Source organism: Dama dama, chromosome 21 (assembly GCF_033118175.1).
Source record: "Dama dama isolate Ldn47 chromosome 21, ASM3311817v1, whole genome shotgun sequence".
NCBI lineage: Eukaryota > Metazoa > Chordata > Mammalia > Artiodactyla > Cervidae > Dama > Dama dama.
In genome coordinates this window covers 60,781,168-60,807,663 of record NC_083701.1, presented here as the reverse complement: position 1 = coordinate 60,807,663, position 26,496 = coordinate 60,781,168, and the positions used below count along the sequence as shown (strand labels likewise).

General features: G+C 42.1%; 1 protein-coding gene across 8 annotated transcripts in view; it reads right to left on the bottom strand.

The window, feature by feature from the left end:
• NCALD (neurocalcin delta) overlaps positions 1-26,496 on the bottom strand; it is a 435,844-nt gene that overhangs the window by 66,115 nt on the left and 343,233 nt on the right. The window contains exon 1 of one of the 8 annotated variants that reach the window (XM_061123652.1): positions 21,630-21,766. The exons of the other annotated variants lie outside the window; for them this stretch is intronic. The gene's annotated coding sequence lies outside the window, so the exon portion shown is untranslated. Of the gene's footprint in view, positions 1-21,629; positions 21,767-26,496 lie in introns of those variants that run through there. 8 annotated transcript variants of the gene reach the window in all.

Genomic DNA, 26,496 nt, shown 5'->3' with positions numbered 1-26,496 from the left:
CCAGATAAGCAAGTTCAGGGTAGGGGGTGGGTTGGGGCAGGTGAAAATTTTCATAAAAATGCATCATTCCCTGGGTGCAGCAGCATAAAAGAAACACAGCTGATTTGGGAAACTGCTTAAAATAAACACTACCCACTATAAAAGAGCTGGAAAAAAAAATAGCCCATTCTTGTTCCATCTCCCTTTTCCCTTTAAGCTTGCAAAGCCTGTGGTTACAAAACATACTTGGGGGCAGCCTCTGCTGCCATATGCCTATATCTTCCAGAAGGATCAGACTAGACACTAAAGGGCCTGTGTGTGTGCTCAGTTATTTCAGTCATGTCCGACTCTTTGTGACCCCATGGACTGTTGCCCACCAGGCTCCTCTGACCATGGGATTCTCCAGGCAAGAATGCTGGAGTGGGTTGCCATGCCCTCCTCCAGGGAATCTTCCCAACCCAGGAAATGAACCCATGTCTTAGTCTCCTGTATTGGCAGGTAGACCACTGAACCACCAGGAAGCCCCACTGAAGGGCCCAGCAGACCTTTAAGAGCCGGAACTGAGACTTTCCTGGGGTCCAGTGGCTAAGACTCCACACTCCCAGTGCAGGGGGCCTGGGTCTGATCCCTGGTCAGGGAACTAGACCCTGTGCGCTGCAACAAAAACCTGCTGCAGCCAAAGAAATGCGTAATAAAATAGCTGAGACTAATTCCAAAGGAAAATATTAAGAATGTATTTTATATTTGTGGAGAGCTTAATTTTTGCAGGCTATTTCCATGACTGTTGTGAAGTATGATGGGCAGGATTATTACAAGTTTGGATAGGTGAAAAAAAAAAAAAAGTACCAAGTTAGGACAAGCACTCACATCTCCTGATTCTTACTCCTACACAGAAATCACCTCAGCAATCACTTTGTGTCAGTTGAATATTTAATTCTGAACATCCAAGGTGCTATCTGTGCAGTTTGGCATAACTAGATTCATGCATTCACTCGAAGAATAGTCACTCACAAACAGACAGTGTTTGGGGCCCCACTGTGTGCCAGAGAGTGGAGATGCAGGGGCCCTGCCTTCATACAGTTTACAGCCTCATCTTAGGCCCCTACCTGAGCAGTAGGGGCCCGGGAATGAGGCCACGTGCCACAGAGGGCTCTGCACACCCCTGAGAAGTGAGGACAGGGTTCACGGCAGAAGCTCCAGGAGTAAAGCAGGCAAAGAGCCATAGGAGCTGAGACTTCTTCCCAAGGAGAAAGGGGTCCATGATAAAACCAGTTTGGGAAACCAATCCTACTGTATTTTCTCTTAGAAATACACAAGCAAATTAAAAATAAAGTTCTCCAATTAAGAAACATACCAACTTTCACTTACCCAGCAAGTCTGTCTACCATGGGACAGCCCTGGAACCAGCCTTCTGCACGTCCCACTGTGGGACATGCTCACAGTCTTAGAAAGGAGTCAGCAGGTTCTGATTTAGAAAACATATTTTCCCAGTTGCACCCATACTTGTCCATATGACCTGTGAAGACACTCACTTCCGGGACATCCTAGGCTTAAACAACTCTTAAGGCAGGCAGAGAACAAGGCCCTGCTGGTTCTCTACAGTGAACTCTGGAAGGCTATTCCAGAGATGGCTTCCTTCAGCCTTGGATACCTTCCCTGGTTTCCAGGTCAAGTATTTTCTTGACCTCACAGCCCCTGTAACCTCTGACTTGAAACTCTCTGTGCCCTTTGAGCTGAGTCCCATCACAATCCCATTCAGCTTCCTGTACCTGTTCTAATTCTTTGTGTGTGTTAGTCACTCAGTCACATCTGACTCTTTGTGACCCCATGGACTGCAGCCCACCGGTCTCCTCTGTTCATGGAATTCTCCAGGCAAGAACGTTGGGGTGGGTTGCCATTTCCTTCTCCAGGGGATCTTCCCGACCCAGAGATCGAACCCAGGTCTCCTGCATTGCAGGTTGATTCTTTACTGTCTGAGCCACCAGGGAAGTCCTCTTCTTTAGCCCAAGGATATTGCCTGACCCGACAACTCTGAGGCAAGGGCTTCCCTTGTTAGGTCTTGTCTACTGTCACTTCAGAGTCAACATATTAAGGCACAACCGTAAATCTAACCTTGCATTGCCTTATTTCCTTGTGAGAATCAGTTACCTTGAAGGAGAGGGTAATGGTCCATCTCCATTTAAACCAAGAGAACTTAACAGTGATCCACTGACCCTTGAAAAGCCAGGGGCCTCAGATAACTGTATCACAAATTATCTAATTTCATTACCCCAACAAATGATGAGGTAGTTGCAATTTCTACCTCTGTTTTCTAAATTAGGAAACTGATCCTTTGAGAGGTAGTAACTTTCCCACATCACAGAGCTAAAGTATCAGAGCCAGGATTTGAACCTACATAGTCAAAGCCATGATTTTTCCCATAATCATGTATGGATGTGAGAATTGGACCATAAAGAAGGCTGCGTGCCGAAGAATTGACGCTTTTGAACTGTGGTGCTGGAGAAGACTCTTGAGAGTCCCTTGGACTGCAAGGAGATCCAACCAGTCCATCCTAAAGGAGATCAGTCCTGGGTGTTCATTGGAAGGACTGATGCTGAAGCTGAAGCTCCAATACTTTGGCCACTTGATGCAAAGAGCCAACTCATTGGAATGGACCCTGATGCTGGGAAAGATTGAAGGCAGGAGGACAAGGAGGATGAGATGGTTGGATGGCATCACTGACTCAATGGACATGAGTTTGAGCAAGCTCCAGGAGATGGTGAAGGACAGAGAGGCCTGGCGTGCTGCAGTCCATGGGGTCGCAAAGAGTTGGACACAACTGAGTGAATAAATAACAAGAGTCAGCCCTCAGAGAACATGCTGGTCTGAGCCAACAAACCTCCCTTGATCCCTACCTCTTACAAACATACCTGTTCATCTTCCAGAACCACTGCTCAGGAGCATGGCATTCCTATGGGATCGGGATCCTGGAGAAGGCCTCAGTGCCCAGCACGACCCCTCCCTCACCAGTCTGGTCAGCACACCATACCCTGGCTTTGTGCTCCTCTCCCCGTCCCTCTGTCAGAGCAATGCATTTCTACTAGAGCTAACCCTGTGCTAATGTTTCTTTTCTGGTGACAACATGCTTTAACCCAGGCTAAATGTAGACTTTAATGGTAAGATGGTGGAGACCTACATGGGGAGACTGTGGAGTCAGGCGTGGAACTTAACTCACTTTGCTTGGACCAGCATTCTCAACCCGCCCTGCACAGGAGCATCGTGGAAACTTTTCATCTATTTATCTAATTATCTATCTGACAAAAAAACTTATGTCTAGGTCACACCACAAACCAAATGACTCAAAATCTCCAGGAGTGGAACCCTAGCCCTGGCATGTTCTTAAAAAGCTCTGGGCGATTTTATAACAGACTGGAGTTGAATACTCCTATTTTAAATATGGAACCAGCCATGTAAACAGAAACACTGTGTCTAAATTTTGGTCTTTGTACCTCCCACGGAGGCTGGTGAAAGATGACAAATGTGTTTTCTCAGAGGAGGGAAGAGGTTTTAGAATCACGGGCCTGATGCTGATTACCACGTGTTCCTGGGCCAGAATCAACTTCTTTAGGGTTTGGTTTTCTGATCCAGTAATGAGGGGTTAACGCTAACTTGCCTCAAAGGTGAATAATGAGAAATGACTAACTCAGGCGGCCATGAGGTATGACTTAGGCAAAGTTAAAATGCTTTTGTGACAAGCAAGGGGATCTCAGTGATTTGCCCCTTAAATATTGTCAAGACAGCCCAATAATTATAAATAAGAAACCAGAGTGAAGTGCAATGAAGCAGGCGGCATGGGCTTGCTGACGGTTGCTTTTCTTTCTCCTAGTAACATCTTCCCTCTGGATAGCAATTTGACAATAAATCAAAAGTAAAGAACGTAACATCTTGAAGCTTCTTCGACACAGTCTCACAAAGCCAATGCTGTCCTGCTGACAAACTGTTTCCTAGAAACAAGTGTGCCTCAACTTAGAGAAAGTGGATCTACAATGAAAGAAATAACCAAAGTGCTCTTCCACTTTAGAAAGCTTTCTTGCACTAGGAATCTGCCTTGTACATAATTCATTAAATTATTAGGAAGAAAAAAAATCAATTCAAAATGGAGATATAACACTGAAATGACCATGTTAACCAGTGGGGAAATGTGCTTTAATTTACAAAACCTTTACAGTAACTCATGATATTTAAAGTGAATCTTATTGCCATGAAGCTACAAAGAGCTGTAAGAGGTAAAAGACCTATTTATACATACAGTGTTCAGCCTTTTCCAATCACCAGCTTGTCTCATAAGGGATGGAGTGATGGAGAGCTTGGTCAGTGGGTCAGGGTAGAGGCAGTCACCACTGTGAGGAGTTCTACCATGGCATGCCAATCCTACTAGGCAGGCTCTCCCCTCCTACAACTCTCCCCTCCTACAGCACGGAGGTTAGCCTCCACTGAATAAGAACCATTTAACACTGACACCCCACCCCCTTGCCATGTGTCTATTATAAGCTGAGTGTTATTCGAGGCTTGCTAAGGAAGGTGAAAATAATACGGCAAGCTCCCTGCCCCTCGACTCATCAACTTATGGTGACCAACTACCCATAACTACTTATGGTGACCACTGCTAGCCGTGATCTTTTAAGAAGTATCCCTAAATGAGCTTAGAGGTAGGACTGATAGCTAAAATATAAGATGCTTAGTCAAATCTGAATTTTGTATAAACAACCAATAGTGTTTTAGCACAAGTTTGTCCCAAATAAGGCTCTCCAGGTGGCACTAGTGGCAAAGAACCCACCTGCCAATTCAGGAGACATAAGAGACGTGGGTTTGATCCCTAGAGCGGGAAGATCCCCTGGAGGAGGAAATGGCAATTCACTCCAGTATTCTTGCCTGGAGAATCCCATGGACAGAGGAGCCTGGAGGGCTACAGTCCATAGGGTCGCAAAGAGTGAGACACGCCTGAACACACACACTTGTATTTTTATTTGCTAAATTTCTGTAGGGTCTCTTGTGAAGTTTGTGAATCAGTCACACTCTTAGGTTGCTCCTCACAAATTGGCAATCTGGCGTTGTTTTCCAGCTGTGGTAGTCATCCCTGGGCTGTGACTTCCTATTTGCATCAGATCCCTTTGTGACCAATGGCATGCAGTCACAAAAGGAGTCTTCAGTGATACTAGGTGGTCCTACTGCATTGAGGGTGCAGATGATGACTTCACAACTTACTAACTCCTAAAAGTAAGACTTGTCTTCAAGGTCTGAAGTGGTGCATATGTTCTAGAATCACTTGTTAAACACAAGGACACAGAGCTTGCCTCTTCAAGTTATGTACTGACCAGCCACATGTGTGGCTGCAGTTTCCGATGTTGGGCAGTCTCCAAGAGATTCCTGGAGAATGAGAGGATTAGGAAGTGCAGGTAGCTCTCACGGTTTAGCTGGTGTGAGTTAAGAATCACCTAGAAAGTTGTGTAAAGAGGAAGACCCTAAGCCCCAGCCCTCTAGATTCCCAAGTTCTGAGTTCAGTCTCAGGATCTACATCTGTGATTCTACCCCCAGAGGCCGGGAATCTGTGTTTAGACCTTGTGTCTCTCCCCTCAGGCTCCTGGGATGATTCTAGCCGAGTGCCCTTGGGGGTCAGTTTGGGCTGCTATTCCTCTCCACTGGCCCAGCAGCTCAGATCCAGCTGGAACTTTGAATAGTAAGAAGACTTGAGCTGCGCTTTCTGTGTGATCTTCAGGCAGTCACTTCTCTCCTGATGTTTCCAGCCCTCACTTCGGCAAGGGCTGCCAAAAATGTGTCCCTTTTTGCCAATCACCTTACACTGTTAGCATTCCCCAGACCTCCTTTTCCTATGAGCTCGGCCTGGCATTTCAGTGATGATTGCCAAGGCAGCTCCTGAGTCAGACCACTGGGAACATCCTGCTCTATACACTTCAAGTCCAACCCTGGACCACCGAGGGGCTGCCCAGCTTCACTCTTAACAACAAACCCAAATGCCTTTCTGACTTGCTTCACTCCTCTTGATGCTGAGAAGCAGGTGTATGATAGATTGGCCTTTGAATCAGGGTCTCTGCCACGGGTCACAGCACATCCCCTAGATGATCCTGTGTTATGGACAAATAAAAGGTCCCTGCTGAGATGTCTTCGGTGACATTCTAAATCCTGGAACGAATTATCTCCCAAGATGAGAGATGGATGGTGTACACAATACATGATGGCTGAAATGGAAAGAATGAGTGGCCTGCCACCAAAAGCAGATCCCGTCACTTACCAGGGACGGTTTCCAGCAAATGCACTCCTTCACTCTAATTTCATAAAAGGCAAACCCCATCGCTCCTTGACTGTTTCATTCATTCTTTCTCCCCGTTGACAAATAGTTAAGGAGCACCTGCTATGTGGGTAGAATAATACATCTCAAAACGGAAAGGTTCACATTAACTAAGCAGGAATTGAGAGCCTAGTTGCTTCTGACAACTAGTAGTTTTTAATTAAGTACCAGACGTAGGAGGTGAGGCCCTCAGACCTCTGGGGAGGACTTTCAGGTGGCCACTGGAGTCAGAGGCATTAGAGCAAGGAAGTTCTGCCAGGAAATCACGGAAGTGGCAGAGATCTGTAACTTCAGTTCTGTGCCGCACCAGTTTCCAGCAGACTTCAAGAGTCTGAGGATGATGGGAAAGCTTCATTATAAGCCACCTGGGGTTTCATTTTGTTCCGGTGAAGTGAAGGCTCCATACAATTCATGATACTTAACACAAATGTAAGCAGATCCTTTAGTGTAAATGAAGGAAGACCCCATTGGTGCAGTTTTTAAGTCATGATTGTGAAGCACCAGGAAGGAGCCTTTATTGACACCTAAGGAACTGAGGCACCAGTATTTCTGCTAAAAGACAACAGTTTTCATGAGACCTGTACTCCCTGAACTGGCGAAAGTTGAAGAACCCTGGAATCAGACTGTAATCAGAACAAAAGGACACGGGAGAGATAAGAGATTGAATGTGGATGAACCTAACATCTACAGCCCTCTGGGAACAACCTCCATCATTCCCCCCAAAAGTCATGTCCCAGCTTGCCTTCAAGCCTTTCCCCCATACTGCTCTTTCTGCCTGAAACAACCTTCCAGAGCTTCTCCTGCCGAATGAGTAGGTCAGTGGCCTCATTTTCAGCAAGGAAAGATGACACACCTGCTTCCAAGGTCAACATCAAGCTTGCTCATTCCCTTGTTTATGCACTTAGTTACTTGGTTATTCGACCTGTATTGGATACTTAATGCATGTCAGCCCCTGTGGAGTACAGTGAGGATGCAGACCTGAAATGTCACCTCGGTTACCTTCGGGGAGCTTAGAGTTTAGCAGAAGAGACAAAGGAAATTGTAGAGAGGTGTGGTTAGTGTTGGATTTCTCAGGTGGCACTAGTGGTAAAGAACATGCCTGCCAATGCAGGAGACATAAGAGATGCATGTTTGATTCCCGGGTCGGGAAGATCCCCTAGAAGAGAGCATGGCAACCCACTCCAGTATTCTTGCCTGGAGAAGCTTGTGGACAGAAGAGCCTTGCAGGCTACAGTCCATTAGATCATAAAGAGTCTGACACAACTGAAGTGATTTAGCACACATGCACAACTCTTTTAGACTTCTTGGTGGCTTAGACAGTAAAAAAATCCTCCTGCAATGCAGGAGTCTCAGGTTTGATCCCTGGGTTGGGAAGATCCTCTTGGAGAAAGGAATAGCTACCCACTCCTGTAATCTTGCCTGGAGAATTCCATGGACAGAGGAGCCTGGAGGGCTACAGTCCATGGGGTCACAAAGAGTTGGACATGACTGAAGTGACTTAGCATGCACATATGTGGTTAGTGGTACAACTGGGGTTTGTATGATGCAGGAGTACTGGGGAACTTAAGAAGGCTTCTTAGAGAAGGGGGCGGGGCCTGAGTGGTGTCCTGAAGGATGAGGCAGTACCTGTTCGAGGCAGGTATGGGTCTGGTGATGGAATTGGCTCATGTAATCCATCCTTTTACTCTTTGGTGGTGGTTTAGTCGTTCAGCCGTGTGGGACTCTTGTGACTCTACTGACTTCTTTGTAAAAATGATCCATGTTGATCATATGGTCAACCAGTGTTGGGAGTGCTGTCCAGGGCCATAAAAGAAAAAGAAATGGCTTTGTGCTGAGTAAGATGTGTGCCACAGCCTCATGTTGATCATGGACTAACACACTGGGACAACCACTCGGAATGGGAATACAGTCTCACTTTAATGAGATGGATGAAACTGGAGCCCATTACACAGAGTGAAGTAAGCCAGAAAGATAAAGACCAATACAGTATACTAATGCATATAGATGGAATTTAGAAAGATGGTAACGATGACCCTATATGCAAAACAGAAAAAGAGACACAGATGTATAGAACAGACTTTTGGACTCTGTGGGAGAAGGCGAGGGTGGGATGTTTCAAAAGAACAGCATTGAAACATGTATGTTATCAAGAGTAAAACAGATCACCAGCCCAGGTTGGATGCATGAGACAAGTGCTTGGACCTGGTGCACTGGGAAGACCCAGAGGGGTCGGGTAGAGAGGGAGGTGGGAGGGGGAATCGGGATGAGGAACACATGTAAATCCATGGCTGATTCATGTCAATGTATGGCAAAAACCACTACAATATTGTAAAGTAATTAGCCTCCAACTAATAAAAATAAATGGAAAAAAAATAGCAGACTAACCTTGGAAGTTTACCTATCCTATCTCTATTTTTCAATTATGAAGGCAAAATGAAGAGCTACAAGGATTTAGCTCTTCTTCTGCCATTTTGAAAAAATAATTAAAAAACATACTCCAGCAAAATTGAAAATGAATCCAAGAAATAGGGAAACCTTGAAACAATGGAAATAATCCAGTTCAGATGAAAAGAGACCCTAGTGGGACAGCCTATATTTAATCCAAACTGGAATAATAGAATAGAGTGCCTGGTGAAGAACATCTTCAATAGAGCCAAAGGTTATCATGACCAAACTGGATGCTTAAGAATCAAGAAGTAAACCATGACATGCCACATAAGTACTGAAGATTCAAGTTTCTCCAGAGGAGAAAAAGATAGTTAGAAACTCTAGAAAGATAAATATACATAAAAGACAATTATGGTCTAAATGTGAACCAAACTATAATATAGTTTGCATTTAAACAATTAATGGAATATAAAACCACTGATGTATGAAGCAAACAAAGTCAAACTTTTATGGTCAAGGGACAGAGTCAATAAAAACAGTGAATTCCTCTGAATTCTCTGTGAGTTCCAGGCCACTGGGTAAAATATCTGCTTCTCTATTGTATGACTCTATTTTTCTTTTTGACTTTATGGGCTGTTTTCCTTACATATTATCCCTTTTATCTCCATTTTTTTCCCCTCCAGAAGGTGACTTCTGGTTAAAAATCTTTTATTTTCCTCAAACGCATTTTTGCTTGATTATTCCTGATCTTTTCTGATCTTTATGAGACAGTTAACTAAGTTTTACTAACTGAAAATATAAACCTAAGCTGCCGTGCTATAGTTAGTTTCTCGGTCTTCTCTGACTCTTTGTGACCCCATGGACCATAGCCCACCAGGCTCTTCTCTTAGTGAGGATTCTCCAGGCAAAAATACTGGAATGGGTTGCCACGCCCTCCTCCAGGGGACCTTCCCAATCCAGGGATTGAACCCCCGTCTCACTCATTGCAGGTGGATTATTGACCAACTGAGCCACCAGGGAAGCCCAAATCCATACACATTAAGAAATAATTAGTTTTCAACAAACATTGATTCCTCAAACTCTTATTGCTTGACTGAATTTCAATTTTTAATTGGCAGTTCAATTTAGTTAAAAATCATTAATTCCTGTTTTAAAGAAAACAGTTAACTGAAGTTCACATGCTTGAGTTCATTTCAGAGTTTGTTTTTTTTTCTTCTATTGAAGTAAAGTAAGATGAAATACAAAGTAAAATGAGATATACTGCTTTTTAACTTTAAAATATTAATAGTGATTATTTAGGCAGTAGAATATTACAAATTAGTTCTATTTTCTTTATATTCTTTATTTTTCTGAATGTTTTCTCATAAACATGTTCCGATTCTATACTTACATTTCTTAGAACAGACACTAATATAGGACTATTTGAGTATATTCCTGCTGCTGCTGCTGCTGCTAAGTCACTTCAGTCGTGTCCAACTCTGAGCGACCCCATAGACGGCAGCCCACCAGGCTCCTCCGTCCCTGGGGTTCTCCAGGCAAGAACACTGGAGTGGGTTGCCATTTCCTTCTCCAATGCATGCATGCATGCTAAGTCGCTTCAGTTGTGTCCGATTCTGTGCGACCCCATGGACAGCAGTCCACCAGGCTCCCCTGTCCACAGGATTCTCCTGGGACCAGAAAATCTCAGGTTCCATGGCTTTCTTTTTGACAAGGGAGATGGCAAAGCTGAGTGATAATACAAAAATTGCATTGACTATGGTTTAAGTAGGTGAGTTGAGCACGTTTCAACTCTTCGTCTCTGATTTATGTCTGAAATCTCGACATCATGGAACTCTGCGTAAACTTTGCCCACTTGTATCAACCTAAGAAATTTCCAGTTATTTGGGGACATTTTAAAATATAATTTTCTTTCTTTATTTTTGGCTGTGCGGGGTCTCTGCTGCCGCAGGGGCTTTTCTCTAGTTGTGAAGAACGAGGGCCACTCTCTAGCTGCAGCGCTCGGGCGTCTCGCCGCGGCGGCCCCTCGTGTTGCGGAGCGCGGGCTCCAGCGCACGAGGGCTTCAGCGCGCAGCGGCGGGACTGGAGCGCAGGCGGGCTTAGGTCTGCAGCACGTGGGAGCCTCCTGGGTCAGGGATCGAACCCGTGTCTCCTGCACTGGCAGGTGAATTCTGTGCCACCGAGCTACCAGGAAAACACCTATCTGGGGACTTTGAACAAGGACTTTATTAAGTGAAGACTTCATGTAAGAGAAAGAGGAATTGTAGGTTTGTTTTAAACTTCCTTAAAAGGTATCTGTTAAGAGAAAGTACAGTGATGGTTGCCAGGGGCTGAGGTGGGGGCGGGAGTGGTGGGTAAGAATGGAGAGCTAGTGTTTCATGGACACAGAGTTTCAGTTTGGGAAGATGGAAAGAGTTCTGGAGACATATGCTAGTAATGGTTGCAAGAATGTACTTAATGCCACTGAATCATACACTTAATATGGTTAACATGACTAATTTTACATTGTGTATATTTTATCACAATAAAAAGTCCCTGTTTCTTAAATCAGATATGATTCAACATGACTTCAACGAGATCTCTTCTTCTATAGAAAATGTTATGAAGGTTTGAATTTTCACTTGGTTTGGGTTTTACGTAGATGTGACTTTGGTAAATAGTAGATTATATATATTTTTAAATATGAAGTTAACAAAGCCCCTCCCCCCGACAGATATCACCCAACTAAAGTTAAAAGAGCCATTTACATAGTATTGAGGACAAAACAGAATTCACATTTTAAAGAAACATTTAATTTATTTGACTGCATTGGGTTAGCATTAGGTCTTAGTTGTGGCATGTGGCATCTAGTTCCTTCACTAGGGATTGAACCCTGGCCCCCTGCATTAGGAGCAAGAGTCTTAGCCACTGGACCATCAATGAAATCCCTCACATTATTTTTTTTTTTCATTTAAAAAGTTAGAACTTTGAGGAAAAGGAAACACTTAACATATATTCATAATCAAAATAAGTTGTCTAAAGCAAAGGGAAAACAGGGTTATTAAACTATTATAATATCACTTGACACATGTATCACTTACCTGCTCCCAAAATTTCACTAGCTTCTTGTCAGATCAAATCCAGTTTGTTTTAAATTGATAAACTCTAGGGCCTCTACAGACCTACCTTATGGGTTGTACATTTTTCCTTTTCCCAGCTATTTTCTTGATCTCAGATAAGTGAGTGTCTACTTCAGTTACTAGGAATGTATCTATGATGTTTCTTATTCACGAGCAATCCTTTCACTCCTGGGTCATGCTAAATATTATATATCCTTTGAAGCCCAACTCAAAGTTCACTTCCCCTCCAAAGTCATCTCAATGCCACATACCTATAGCTAATTTATTCATTAATCACCTACCAGAGATTTAATGAGTGGTTATCATGTGTCCAGCACTACACTAGGCACTATGAGAATGAGTACCCAACATGGAAGATATAGTTCTAGATCTCAGCTGCCTATACTGTCCAGCCTCCCCAGCTGGACTGTAACCCCTTCAAAGACTAGCTGCTCCTGTGTTACCCTTGTAGGATCCTACTTAGCTGGGACATCCTGGGTGAGGTGGGACGTGTGCTGGTCATTGAAAGGTCTAGGTGACTGGACCACATCTGCCTGGTGTTAGTGGTGAGCAAATGAGAGACAACTGGAGGAACCTTACCAAGACCTTGAACACAAAAGAAATCTTTATACTTAGGTGCTCAACAACAGGGGCCACTATATGGAGTGAATATATATTGAATGAATACATCAAGGTGAACATATCGATTAGCCTTCTAGAGGGAAGACCCTCAGGATGAGTGATGTTTAAGTAAGCAGGAAGAAAGTCAGAGGTAATGATTTCTCTGCGGTAGGAGAGACAGAGATTGTTTCTTTGAGTCAGGACCTAAGGACTACATTTCTGATGATTTTAAGTACTGAGTTTGACGAACACATGGAGCTGCAAGCCAGTGGGAAGGCTGCCATTTTGGCAGCTTTGTCAAGAGAAAAAAAGATGGCTAAATGAGCTAAATCTTACCTGGCCAAGAGAAATTCCCTAGCTTTACTATAAACCATTAGAGCAGAAAAACTAGGTTTAGAAGCATTGAAAACAGGCCAAAAAGGAGAGTCAAGGAGACAGCAGGATCTAACAATAGAAAAGTAGGCAGTGCATTAGGCAGAGTAGGTGTGAGAAAGAGACAAAAGCAGATAGACTAGGCAGTGACCAAGGGAAAATGGCTCAAGTACTGCTGTCCGCATGAGACTCTCCTGTAGAGATGGGCCCAGCCAGCAGGAGGCAACAAGGGAGATTCCACTAATGCATACAGACCATCTCAGTGGAGCCCAGATCTCCTAGAACCAGCAGTAGCATTACTATGCAGGGTCGCTCTTCCAAATTTGTGAACAGGATATGTTCCTAAAGCCTATTTACAATTTAACTGGCCAACAGAGGTCCATCTAGTCAAAGCTATGGTTTTTCCAGTAGTCATCTATGGATGTGAGAGTTGGACTATAAAGAAAGCTGAGCGCCAAAGAATTGATGCTTTTGAACTGTGGTGTTGGAGAAGACTCTTGAGAGTCCCTTGGACTGCACGGAGGTCCAACCAGTCCATCTTAAAGGAAATCAGTCCTGAGTATTCATTGGAAGGACTGATGCTGAAGCTGAAACTCCAATACTTTGGCTACTTGATGCGAAGAACTGACTCATTTGAAAAGACCTGATGTTGGGAAAGGCTGAAGGGGACAACAGAGGATGAGATGGTTGGATGGCATCACTGACATGAGTTTGAATAAGCCCCGGGAGTTGGTGATGGACAGAGAAGCCTTGCGTGCTGCAGTCCATGGGGTCACAATGAGTCGAACATGACTGAGTGACCGAACTGAACTGAACTGAAATATATTTTTCTCCAGAAATTATTTTAATTAGGCTAGATACTTATGCCAAATCCCCCAAACCTATTTAATCTATATGTACCCAAAGTCCACATAGGTACAGATATTTCAGTAATTTCCAATTACCCCAAACATTCCAGTTACTCTGGTTGCCTAAGAAATAATTCTAAAATGTATGGACTTAAAGCAAGAACAATTTTTATTTTGCACATGAATTTGTCATTTAGGGCAGGATTCCGCAGGGATCACAGTGGTAAAGAATCTGTCTACCAATGCAGAAGACACAGGAGACACAGGTTCAATCCCTGGATCGGGAAGATCTCCTGGAGTAGGAAATGGCAACTCACTCCATTATTCTTGCCTGAAAAATTACATGGACAGAAGAGGCTGGTGGTCTACAGTCCATGGGGTCTCAAAAGAGTCAGATATAACTGAGAGACTGAACACGCAACACAACTCAGCAGGCACAGTTTGTCTCTGGTTCACTTGGCATCAGGAAGGGTAAGGCGGACCTGGGGCTGGGGCCTGGAATCCTTAGAAGGCCTGCCTACTCACACATCTGGTTGCTGATGCTCCTTGTCTGGCTGAAATCTTAGCTGGAGGTGTTAGCTGAAACCTACATGTGGCCCCTCTAATTGGTCTGGGCTTCCTCACAATATGCTGGTTCCTTTCCAAGGGCAAATGCCCTGTGTAAGAGAAACAAAGAATAGCTGAGAGAAAAAGTAAGTTGAAGTCTTTTTTATAATCCAGCCTTGGAGGTCATCTGGCATTGTTTCCATTGTATCAGTTGGACCAATCACAAAGCCTGTGTGGGTTCAAGAGGAAGGCAATAGACTCAACCTCTTGAGGAAGAGTAGCAATACTCCAGAAAAGCTTGGGGGACAGGGTAGATATAATTACAGGGCCATTTTTAGAGAGTACAATGTGTCACAACATGTAACATTACTTCTAGGAAAAAATACAATATGCTTGCATGCATGCTCAGTTGCTTCAGTCTTCTTTGACTCTTTGCAACCCTAGGGACAGTAGCCCATTGGGGTTCCTCTGTCCATGGGGATTCTCCAGGCAAGAATCTGGAGTGTGTTTCCATGACCTCCTCCAGGGGACCTTCCCAACCCAGGGATTGAACATGGGTCTCCCACATTGCAGACAGATTCTTTACTATCTGAGCCACCAGGGAAGTCCAAAATATAATATATTTCAGCTTAAAAGGTAATATAGCATAGTGACTCTAGAGCCAAATACCTCAAGCTCTATTATATACTGTGTGTTATGTTGGGCAACTGGCTCAAGCTCTCCTTTCCTCAGTTTTCCTCATTTATAAAACCAGGATGTTGTGAAGGGAAAAAATAGTTATTTTGAAAAGAGCTGTCAACTACAAATTGGCACTTTTTATCTACCTCTACAAGGTTTAAATCACATGCTGCCCCAGTTGCTGACCTTCAACATCCCTGAAAGGAGTTCAGGGTGGTGCTTCAGAGATGAAGCACTCTTTTCTTTTGGGGGAAAATTGGCAGAACAGGTCTTTAGATAGTTAGATATTTTCAGGAGCTGATTTTATGAGCCCAATTGTTGTATCTCCTCATATCTAGCAAAGCACTAAAATCCTTCTTGGTGACAACTGTTCTTATGACTAGAAAAAAGCATCATAAGACTAACAGAAATCTTCTGGAAAAATATGGACTTCATTGCATGTACTCTCCCTTCACCAAAATCACATATATTGACCTACCCACCCACACCCCAACCTCTTGAGAGCTAGCTGAGGTGCTGTCTCCTGGGCTGCAGTCCTCATTTTGCCCCAAATAAAACAACTCAAAACTCTCATGTTGTGCATTTTTTCAGGTACCGGAGCTTAGAAGACTGTCTACCTTTCCAAGTGTCAGCTGTTACCATGACATCAGGATACACCTTCTCCAGATTTGGTACTGGTACTTCCTGGGTCCTGGGGGGACACTGGTGGTGGCAGGGATAGAAAATGAATCTTACAGTTCACATTGTTGTTACCTAACACTTGTCAGTTACCATGCCAAACAAGTTGACTTCAGAATCTGTAAGGTAAGTGGTAGTTTAGTCGCTAGGTCATGTCTGACTCTTGCGTCCCCATTGGCTGTATCCCGCCATGCTCCTCTGTCCATGGGATTTTCCAGGCAAGAATACTGGAGTGGGTTGCCATTTTCTTCTCCAGGGGATCTTTCTAACCCAGGGATCAAACCTGGGTCTCCTGAATCGCAGGCAGATTCTTTACTGAGCCACCAGGGAAGCCACATAAGGTAGGTACTAATATTATCCAGGTGAGAAACTGTGACTTTGGTAATTTGCCCAAAGTGACAGCTGCAAGTGGTAGAGACAGGATTTACCTCTAGATCAGTTAAACTAGATGGAAGGAGCCTGAATCCCTGGATTACTGGATTGGAGTGGAGCCCTTCTCCCAAATCTAATTCATGGGTGACTTAAAAAGGAACAATCCTGCATTATGCCATTGGGATTTGGGGCTATTTATTGGAGCAGTGAACCTATCTTGACTGGGTTAGTACAGGGAAGACAGGATTGATACACTTGAGCACAACTAACTTAAGGATTTCCTTTCAGAAGATGAAATGGCTCTTGCTATTTGCATAAGGCAGGGTCATAAAGGAAAATTATTCTCGAGGTCAGTCCCTACCAGTCTCATATATCTTCTCAACTAGGAGGACAAGTAGCCTTTGGGAATAGGGCTGGGCATACTGATGTGGAATCATTGACACTGATATGAACAAGTGCCCACAAATTAGGCTGGGTGATCACCAACTGAGGAATGCTTCTTCTAAGGTGTGACTCTGCTGTAAAATCCAGTGGTTCCTAGGTTGTTCACTTGTCTCTTTTCTTTTGATTTTTTTTTTTTTTTTTTTTTTTTACCATACAGAGAAGATTCTGTTTTTGACTACACTGGGGGCCAGCATGGCTGTGAAGGAGAAACCTTGGTTGCTGTCAACACTTAGGTCTCTGGGCAGGTCCCCTATATAAGTAGACTGTAAGTTCCATGATGGTGGAGACCTTGTCTGTCTTGTTCACCACAGTTTTCATAGTGTCTAGTCTAATGCCTGGCACACAGCAGGTGCTCAAAACTTATTGAATGCATGAAAGACTACAGGCTTGAATAAAAAGCTCAAGCAAGCAATAGTCAGAAGTCCATAAAGTAACTTGGGCTCTTCATGCCAGTGGCAGCTATTACGCAAGGACCATTGAGGGAGAAGCCCAAAATGCCCGCTATGAACTATGGGTTCAGTAGCCACTTACTAAAATGCTTGCTGATTGAGTGATACTGCCTCAGGCTGAACCTGATGCATGGTAAAATGTGGGAAGGCATAGGATCGGATAACCACTGTGGGATGCTATTTTTTAATTTATCTCCAAGGATGTCGTAAATATGGCCGTCACAAAATTCGTCGTGGTTTTAGTTGTATGAATCAGATGAAAGTCTGTGGGAGTCAGCAGAGCAGTGAGCCAAAGAATACAACACTCTTCTCAGCATTTACCTCTAATGGATGGGGTTTAAATTCATCAAAGTAAAAAAACTCTAGGACAAATCTTCAAATAATTCATCTTTGAGTAAAAGCAATATGCAGTCTGGTTTTCCTGTGCTCATTGGGTTCTGGAGAAGGAAATGACAACCCACTCCAGTATTCTTGCCTGGGAAATCTCATGGACAGAGGAGCATGGCAGGCCTCAATCTATGGGGTCACAAGGAATTCGACAGGACTGAGTGACTAAGCATGCACTCATTGGGACAGAATTCAGAAAATATGGACAATTCTCCCCATTAGGACAGGCAGCAGCTGGGATATCTTGTAGACCACAGGTTTCTTTTCTTGAAAATCAAATATTGAACTTTAATGTAAGTATACCATGTTTTCCATTAGTGCCAACTAAATTTTAAAGGGATGCTATGTCTCTAATTAAAGGCATTTATAAAAATATGTCCCCCAAATCCCTAAAGCTCACCATAGAAATAATAAGCACAGACTGCTTTTGGTTTAGAGTATGTGGCTCCAGTGAATTTAAATATTTATCATATAATTTTTATATCAATGTGTTAATGAGCATTAACTTTCATGGCATCACTTCTGGAAACAATAAAAAAAAATACTATATTTTGGAATGTTATTTCTGGTTGGATTTCCATCACAGGGCACCGTTAAAATAATGGTTGATTTCATGAAAAATAATGGCACATTCCTTTCTAAACTTGAAATTTCAAACACCAGCCATGAAAGAAGCAAACAATACAGCCTGGAGTCAGAGATTTTCAACTTTTTTCCAAGTTTCTTTATCAAATTGCCACAGAGACTCAAAGCCCCCAAAGCAGGTGTTCTTTTCTAGTCCAAAGAATAAGGAATGTTTGAGAAAATCCTCTTTTATAATTCCCCTGAGAATACATGAAGAAACATTGCTAAGCATCCATTTCAAATGTTAGGGATTTGGACTGAGTTTAAACACCAGCTTGTGCATAATGTCATAGCTCCAATTTTCTTAGGCCAGGGTGACGGTGCTGATGTAACAGAAAGGATGGCTGGGACTAAACACAGGGTTGGAAATGCAATAATAGATGACATCAGCCAGCTAACTGCAAAGGCACCTAGTTAGTTGGGGAGAAAAATTAGGCAGTATCTTCTGCAAATTAAGAGTGACATGGAAATGAGGCAATTCTTACATAAGTCACTCTAAACAATAATATTAATATCTCCTATATTGTTCTTGAATATCCAATAAATCAAATAAGAGTTTGCATTCAGATTACTTGGGAAGTGTCAGCATTCCCCATTTCATTTTCAATGTGTCCTATTCTAAGAACCTCTGATAGGTGAACCTGTAGGCTCTATCCAGAGTAACTGAGATCTATACTACAATTGATCAATTTACACATTTGTGTGCTTTACATCAAACTGAAAAGTGACATAAGTTCTCTAATGCTCATTTCAATTGTCATGAGCACACAAACTATCTTCTAGAATATTCCTGCAATTACGAACGATTTCATATAACATCCTGCATTCTTCATCTGAGTACTATTGCTTGTTTCTTTGCCTGGATAAAAGTCCCTTTGTAAACAGTTATAGTCTTACTTCTTTGGTCCACGGCTTTAACTTGTATAAATTGTATTAACACTGTGAGTTTTTCCTCTTAACCCCTATTTAACCAGGCAGGAGGTCAGTCCAAGTATAGAAGACTACTTAAGGATTAAGGAGAAAAACAAAAGAAATTTACAGTTTGGTAACTCTGTGTATACCATCCCTTTCATAGGGAAATTAGAGAATATTGTGAAATTCACACACTCAGAGAATAAAATCCGATGTGGTGGAACTGATATGGAAACAGTGGTGTGGGTTTTGTCCAGTGCGGTTCCAAGACCTTTCAGCATCACCAGCTTACATATCATTTAACTCAGAGGTGGACAGACTTCACAGGATCCAGGAACTTGGATGGGAAAAATATTATATCTTTAGTTTCACTAACCTCAAACTGAAATTTAGTATCTTTCAATTAAAATGTAGGCCACAAACCACCTACCACCTTTCCTGTGATTTTGTTGCCAAGAGAAGTCACAGATATTCTCACATCCTATTACAGTCACTGTAGCCATCTCAAAATACCTTTTACACTCATTACTACTTCACAATTATGGTAGTTATTATAACTGCTGCCAATTTGGTTTATTTAATAATGAATTATTAACGACACACATTTCACAATTTTTAAAAATCTGGCAAATGTATTTCAATAAAAGTAGTTTCCTTTGTAATCCTGCATACCTTATTATGCATTTAAAAACATCACTCTAAAAAGAACCTATAGGCTTTGTCAGACTGACAAAAGGTCTATGACATCCAAAAGGTTACAGTCCCTGAAACTGAAAGCATTTGATATGCAACATCCAGGTTTCTAGAGTAAATCATTTCTTGTTAGTATCTTTTGAAGTTGAAGCAAACTTAACCTTGAAATCAACACAGTCTCAATGCTGTAAATAGATGATTCTGATGAGAGTCCTTTTTCCCTCTTATTTTGCCATAAGGAAAGACCTGTAAATTCTGAAGTAGCTCCGCTATTATAGCTTAGGCTGCTTTCTTCTAATGATAAACTTTGTCATTGACATTTTGCCAATCAACATTGAATTGTTTACTTATTTTGTGTTGCTAAAATCCAGTCTGTTTTATTAGGGCATTGAATACAATTATTTTATAACTCTAAAGCATATAGAGAGCATCAAGAAAATCATTGCTACCTGGAAAAACTGTAATGATAATTCCTAATTTTGAGTAAAAGAAGCAAACATCAAAATACCCCCATCAAAGATACTGTTTTTAAATGACAGTGCTACTCGCTATTGGTCCTATTCATACTTACTGGAAATATTGCAAATCAATGAACGTATTTCTAGAAGTGTTAAGAATATGACCTCTGAGTTATTATGAGAAAAATTAAACAATGAGATAATGCCTCAGCAGTTGTGCCTGGAGTGTAAGCACATTAGATTTTTTGGAAAATCCTCCATAGAGACTCTGGCCAAAAATAGACATATCAAATGCCAGCAAGTCAAATGAATATTCATTCATTGAAAGGTATTGAGAAATTATTTGTGCATTCACAACTTATTTTTGAAGCTACTGTTCAAAGTGTTCATCTCCAAGAGTAAAATAAAGGTGATCAGAATTCAGAAACTAATAAAGAATACAGAAAAGAGCAATATTATTCTTGCATTAAATTTATATATAGCTTACATACTATAAAATATGTATTCTTCATTTAAATAGTCAAATCATTATTTTCTATTCATCAGTAGGTATATTAAATGTGCTGCTCTAAAATTTTCTTTTTTTCCAGTTACATTGGTAAGATTTAGCTAGCTTGGTTATAAATCTAGGCTTCAATTAACTTGAATACCAGAGGTTTTCTTTGAATTACAAGCCACAAACATCATCCAACTTGTATGCAATGACAGAAAATTCAAAATTACTCAACCTGGGAAAGAAATGAACTACAGCAATGCAAATCCCCCCTCCTCCAATTTGCAGTACATATTGTTATAGGAATAGAGATAAAAAGCCTTATTAATCACAGTTATCAAATTACTCATTCAAGAATTAGAACAATTTTTAGTGACTATTTTTATCTGTGTTTGAATTAAAGTAGATCTACCTGTGATAATTTAGTTTTAGGGCTATTGCTTTCTTCTCTAGGTAATTATTTCAATTTTGAAACACAAAAATAGCTTACATGATGCCTTAGTGAAGACCATCCAACGCTTTCCTTTTCACAGCTGAATTTTCAGAGGAAGATACTGCAAATGTGCACATTTGCTCAAACAACCAAAACGCAACTGCATGCGCACATGTCAGGGGTTCCACCCCAACTTCCTTGGCATAGTCCAGATTATTTTTCTCTAAACAGGACGCTGTTGACAGTTTTCACTGGTATTTTCAGAATACTTGATTTACTAGAAAACCCCCAACTTTTGTTTCAAACTACAACGTTCTTTACCACTGTGCCTATTGTTGCTCCTTATGAATGCTACAAACAAGACAGAGACCAAATTCTGATCTATTTTAGGCTGATTCAGAATACAGTAGCAAATACATACATATATATATATAAAGGCAAACTTAGCCACATATTGCCAAGCTGTGCTGGCGTCTTTAAACCCGAAACAATACTGAAGAGGAGATTCCTGGAATTCAACGGGGAATATCTGGCTCAAGCTGCAAAGTCTGTATCTCCAAACTATGTCACGTTAGCAAGTGCCGAACAAGGGAGGCGATTATATTTTAACCTACTTCCCAGAACATGAATCCAAATTTAACCAAATGCCAGAGATTCCACCCCAAATGAACAACTCAAAGCTGCTTCACATTTTTGCCTCCGGGTACAACAATAATTGCTCATGAAGACAAACTTTTAAGAGGTGAGAGAGAGGGGAAAGCCACTGTGATTTATAAACACGTCTTACTATTGTATATAAAGCAAGCTGATTACCTCACACAGCAGAAGTGCAAGATTTAACAGTCCATGCTCCGCAGCCCCTGGGACGCAGAAGCAGCAGTGTGGAGAGCAGCGGCGGCAGCCAGCACCCACCCAGCCTCTCGCAGGCCTTTGACCGTGTGGACTCAGCCACAGGCTCTGCCTCTAGCTGACGTCAAAGTCCCTGTCACATGGCCAGATGAAAGCCAAGAGAGCATTGGTTGTCGTAGCAACCACAGAACAGCTCTGAAATTATTTCAATAGGTCATCTGTCACTGTGGTGTGTATGTGTGTGTGAGTGCGTGTGTGTGTCTGTGTGCACACCCCACCACCCATCACGGACAGCTCCCCGACAACCTCAGCCCTTGAAGTGATGACTGCAAAGTGCCAACAACTTTCCTCTTCAGGGCTGCGGAGGTCTGCTCCGTACAGTTACTGGCAGGAAAAGGCATGCCCCTCTCAAGTCCCACTGGTCCCACTGTCACCAGCATGAAGCTCGTGGCGCTCTCTCTCTCTCTGTAGAACAGAAGGAAAGAACTGAGAAATTCTGGGAGTAGTATTCCAAGCTAATTAAATCTGTTTGTAAGTAAATGGAATAAAAACTGAAGCTCAAAAGGGAGCTGGAAGAAAAGATATTTTTAAAATGATCTAAGAATCTGCATCCTTGTACTGAGACCACGCTAGTAATGGCAAGACAGAGAAGAAGGGGTGTGGTGGCCCCGAGTCAGATCCGAGTCTGATGAGCCTCATATCAAGTAGGATGGGGAATCAGGTGAGATGAATTTGGTATCTGTATATTGTGAACTGTCTATGCAGGAATGAACGACTGAAAGAGCTTCAAAGCACTGCTGCTTTAAAATACTTGACACTGAAAAGTTTCTTGGGCTTTTCCTTTAGGGGTCACCATACAGGTGCCAAATTCTCCCCTTCAAAATACTCTTGTCCACATCCCCTTGGGACTCAGCATGGAGAAAAATGGGTAAGTGTTCCCAAACACAAACCTCAGTGAAAGTCTAGGGCAGCAGAAGAAAAGGACAGCCCTGCCTATTTTCTAACTTCAGCTTCGTTTCCCTTAGGACCAGCCTCACTTACTGCTAACACCACACACAAGGGCTTATTTCCCAGTTCCTTCTCCCTCTTAATTAACAGGAAGTCCATTCAATAAAATGAAATGAAACCCAGGGGAAGGTCTTCTGAAAAATATATTCAGAAAATGTATACACATTCAAAGAGGAAAGAGATTAACAGGCGAGGAGAAAAGATTGCTCTCAAAACCTTAAGGATCTTCCCATGCTGGAGTTATTGGGATGTCTAATCTGGCTTCTTTAAACAGGAAAAAAAATAAAAAGTCTAGGGTGCTACAAAATACAAGTGGAAGCTAAGCCAGCTGAGCAGATTATATTTATGTCACTGCGAAAGAATGAAATTTCTTTGGTTCGAGTCAGGAATTGCTTCTAGAACAATAAGACTAATGTTCAAATTGTCTGACCATAGAATCCTCCTATCCCATCTCCCTCTTTCTGTACTTCTGTCCCAGCCCCAAATGGGAGAAAAGATACATTTTTATTTGAAAAGATAGCTTCCTGATGCTATTATTAGCTGTAGCACTGCAAAAGTAACATTAAAGTGTAAGGCTATAAGGAACACTCCCCCTTTCATTTCAGATTAATGATAGCTAGGAATTTACCTATTAGCACAGGGACCATTGGCTCATTGAATTCAAGGTCTATCTCAATGCCTCAGGATGCTGCACCGATGGCAGATTTCGGCCGCAGTCACAATTCACAGATTTGTGCTTTGTTCCAGTGGATAGCTCTGGTTTTCTGTCAGAAATGCACATCACAGCGATGGAGGAGAGGAAAGAGAGCATTTCCTTCTAGACTTCCAGGGACCCATGTGCTCTGAACTGTCTGCTTTACCATCTCTTAGACTCTAAATCCACGGCTGCCTGATCAGCACTTCCTCTTTATGCAGAGAGACTGCAGTACCACAGTTTGCCTATAGGTGATGTCCTCTGAAACAAGAAGTTACCAGTTCTAAAAATTCCTAAAATTCTGGCCTTTAATTAGTTGAAGATTTAACCAATACCCACACTTTTTCATTTTGAATTTTCTATCACTTTTAAGACTAAGCATACTTTATTGTATACTGACTTAGGCACTCAGTGTAAGTTAAAATTATCAGTGGACTGACCTTCAAAATGAAAAGTGGATAGTTGTAATTCTTTTCTCTGTAGCGTGCTTCCAACCTGCCGTCACTGATTTACCCTTGCAGGTCACCTAGAATTAGAGATTCCTCTTCCAACAAAGGAAGTTACTGATCTTCTGCAGGGTTGAAATTGTGGTAATGATCTCTTTGAAGCTCAGTGAAAGTATTGTTCATTTAGTTGTGTCTGATTCTTTGTGACCCCGTGGACTGTAGCCTGCCGGGGTCCTCTGTCCATTGAATTCCCCAGGCAAGAATACTGGAGTAAATTTTCTTCTCCAGGGGATCTTCCTGACCCAAGGATAGAACCCGGATCTCCTGAATTGCAGGCAGTTTCTTTATCATCGAAGCCACCAGAAAGTCTAAAAGCGTCATGCGTGCATGCTAAGTCGCTTCAGTCATGTCAGACTCTTTGTGACCCTATGGACTCTAGCCTGGCAGGCTCCTCTGTCCATGGGATTCTCCAGGAAAGAGTACTGCAGTGGGTTGCCATGCCCTCCTCCAAGGGAATCTTCCTGACCCAAGGATCAAACCTACATTCTTATGTCTCTTGCATTGGCAGGTGGGTCTTTTACCACTAGTGCCACTTGGGAAACCCCAGGTTGCTACCAGTCTGGCTAATTAATCCAAATGTAGTTGGAAATATCATAGGAAATACACATGAGGGCCTTCTCTAACACAACCCACCATGTTGAAGAGAATACGAGTCATTTTCTTTTTAAAATAAAAACTCACTTTTTAGGTGAAAATGATTCACTGAATTTAAAAATACTCCTTCCAAAATAGTACTGCACTATAGTTTTCACTTGCTGTATGAATGTCAAGGTTGCCTATTATTAGTTTGACCACTTTGCCGGAAATAACTGGTAAATGCCACTAAACAAGCAGTCTAACTTGGGTTCACACACTTGAATTAACAGGTGGTTTAGACCATGAGTAGACAGCTATAATTAGCCTTTTATTTCTAGGTAGAAATGTTGCTGTGTCACTATCTCAACATTAGTGGGAAGGCCATAGACCTTCCCACTTACAGAAGTTTTTAGAAGCACTGGGTTCAAACCTCATCTGGGCAAGTTACTCAATGCCTACATCCTAAGGTGGTTATGAGGATTATAAAGTTAAGGTTTTCTAAAATTCTGACACCCTGCCACAGGGTAAGTGGCTCAAGGTATATGTCAATTCTTACTTATCTGTCTGATTCTGATAAGTTTACAAAGAGCTTCAGGAAAAAGATGAATCTTACTCGTCTCTATAACTCTGTGGTTAGCACAAGGCCCAGAACACAATGCGTGCTCAAATATGTTGGTGACACCTCTGTGCTTAGTCATGTTGGACTCTTTGAGACCTCATTGACTGTAGCCCGCCAGGGTCCTCTGTCTATGGGGATTCTCCAGGGAAGAATACTGGAGTGGGTTGTCATGCCCTCCTCCAGGGGATCTCCCCAACCCAGGGATCAAATCCAGGTCTCCTGCATTGCAAGCGGATTCTTTACCAGCTGAGCTACCCGTAGACTAGTAGACTAGAGCTACCCACTAGATCAGTAGACTGGGAAATAAATGCAGAGAAGGAAATGGTTCTTTTTTCTTTCTGCTAACAAAGGAGAGCCTCCCTTTAACCCCCCAAAAAGGCCAAAGAAGAAAGAAAAAATACTGAGTAATCACAAAATTTTCTAGCAATGAATGAATTTAAGTAAATTTGTCAGGTAAATCAAACTTATCCCTACTAAATCATGTTTATTATAAGTGTACATAAGTTATATACTGATGTATTTTATGGCTATTGCTGTTGATATTGGGTAATCTTTTACATTAACTGATCAGTTGAGCACCCACTATATCTGGAGCATCTTTTTAAGTGCTATAGGTGTATTAAATCATTCACTATAATAACTATGAGGTAGGAGGTATTCTTTTCCACATTTCAAAACTAAAGAAACTTAAGCATAGAGAAGTTAAATAACTTGCCTGTCTAGTACATGGCAGAGTCAGGATTTATACCCAGGAAACCTAGCTCCATAGATTTTGGAGATAATTTACATTTGATATATTTGTGAAAAGCACTAGATTATTTCTTTTGGCTATTTTATACTTGGGGGTTGTTTTATTTTTAATTTCTAATGAGTGGGGGAAGCCCAGCTGATCTTTTTTGCACTTGAGAACTCTGCTCATCTTAACTTAGCTTTGGCCTAAGGAGTAGCATGGGCTTTCCTGGTGGTTCAGACAGTAAAGAATCTGCCTGCAATGTAGGATACGCAGGTTCAATCCCTGGGTGGGGAAGATCTCCTGGAGAAAGGAATGGCTACCCACTCCAGTATTCTTGCCTGGAGAATCCCATGGACAGAGGAGCCTGGCAGCCTACAGTCCACGGGGTCACAAAGAGCTGGACACAGCTGAGTGACTAACACACACACAAGGAGTAAGATGCCAAGAAAGCGTAATCCAGAACACTTGAATCAAGGAAAATGGGCAAAGTAAAATACTGAAATATCCTAATAAAGCCACCCAAATTATTATAGTCTTAACCGAAGCAAATATTTGGGTCTCACAGGCTTCAGTAATTTTTGTTTCACAGTATAATGGAGTTTTTTTGTGTTCAAACTAATATTCTCACTGAGATAATAATGGGTAGATTTTTTTTTTAAGTGACTGGAAGGCATCAAAGAGTAGAAAGGGCAGCA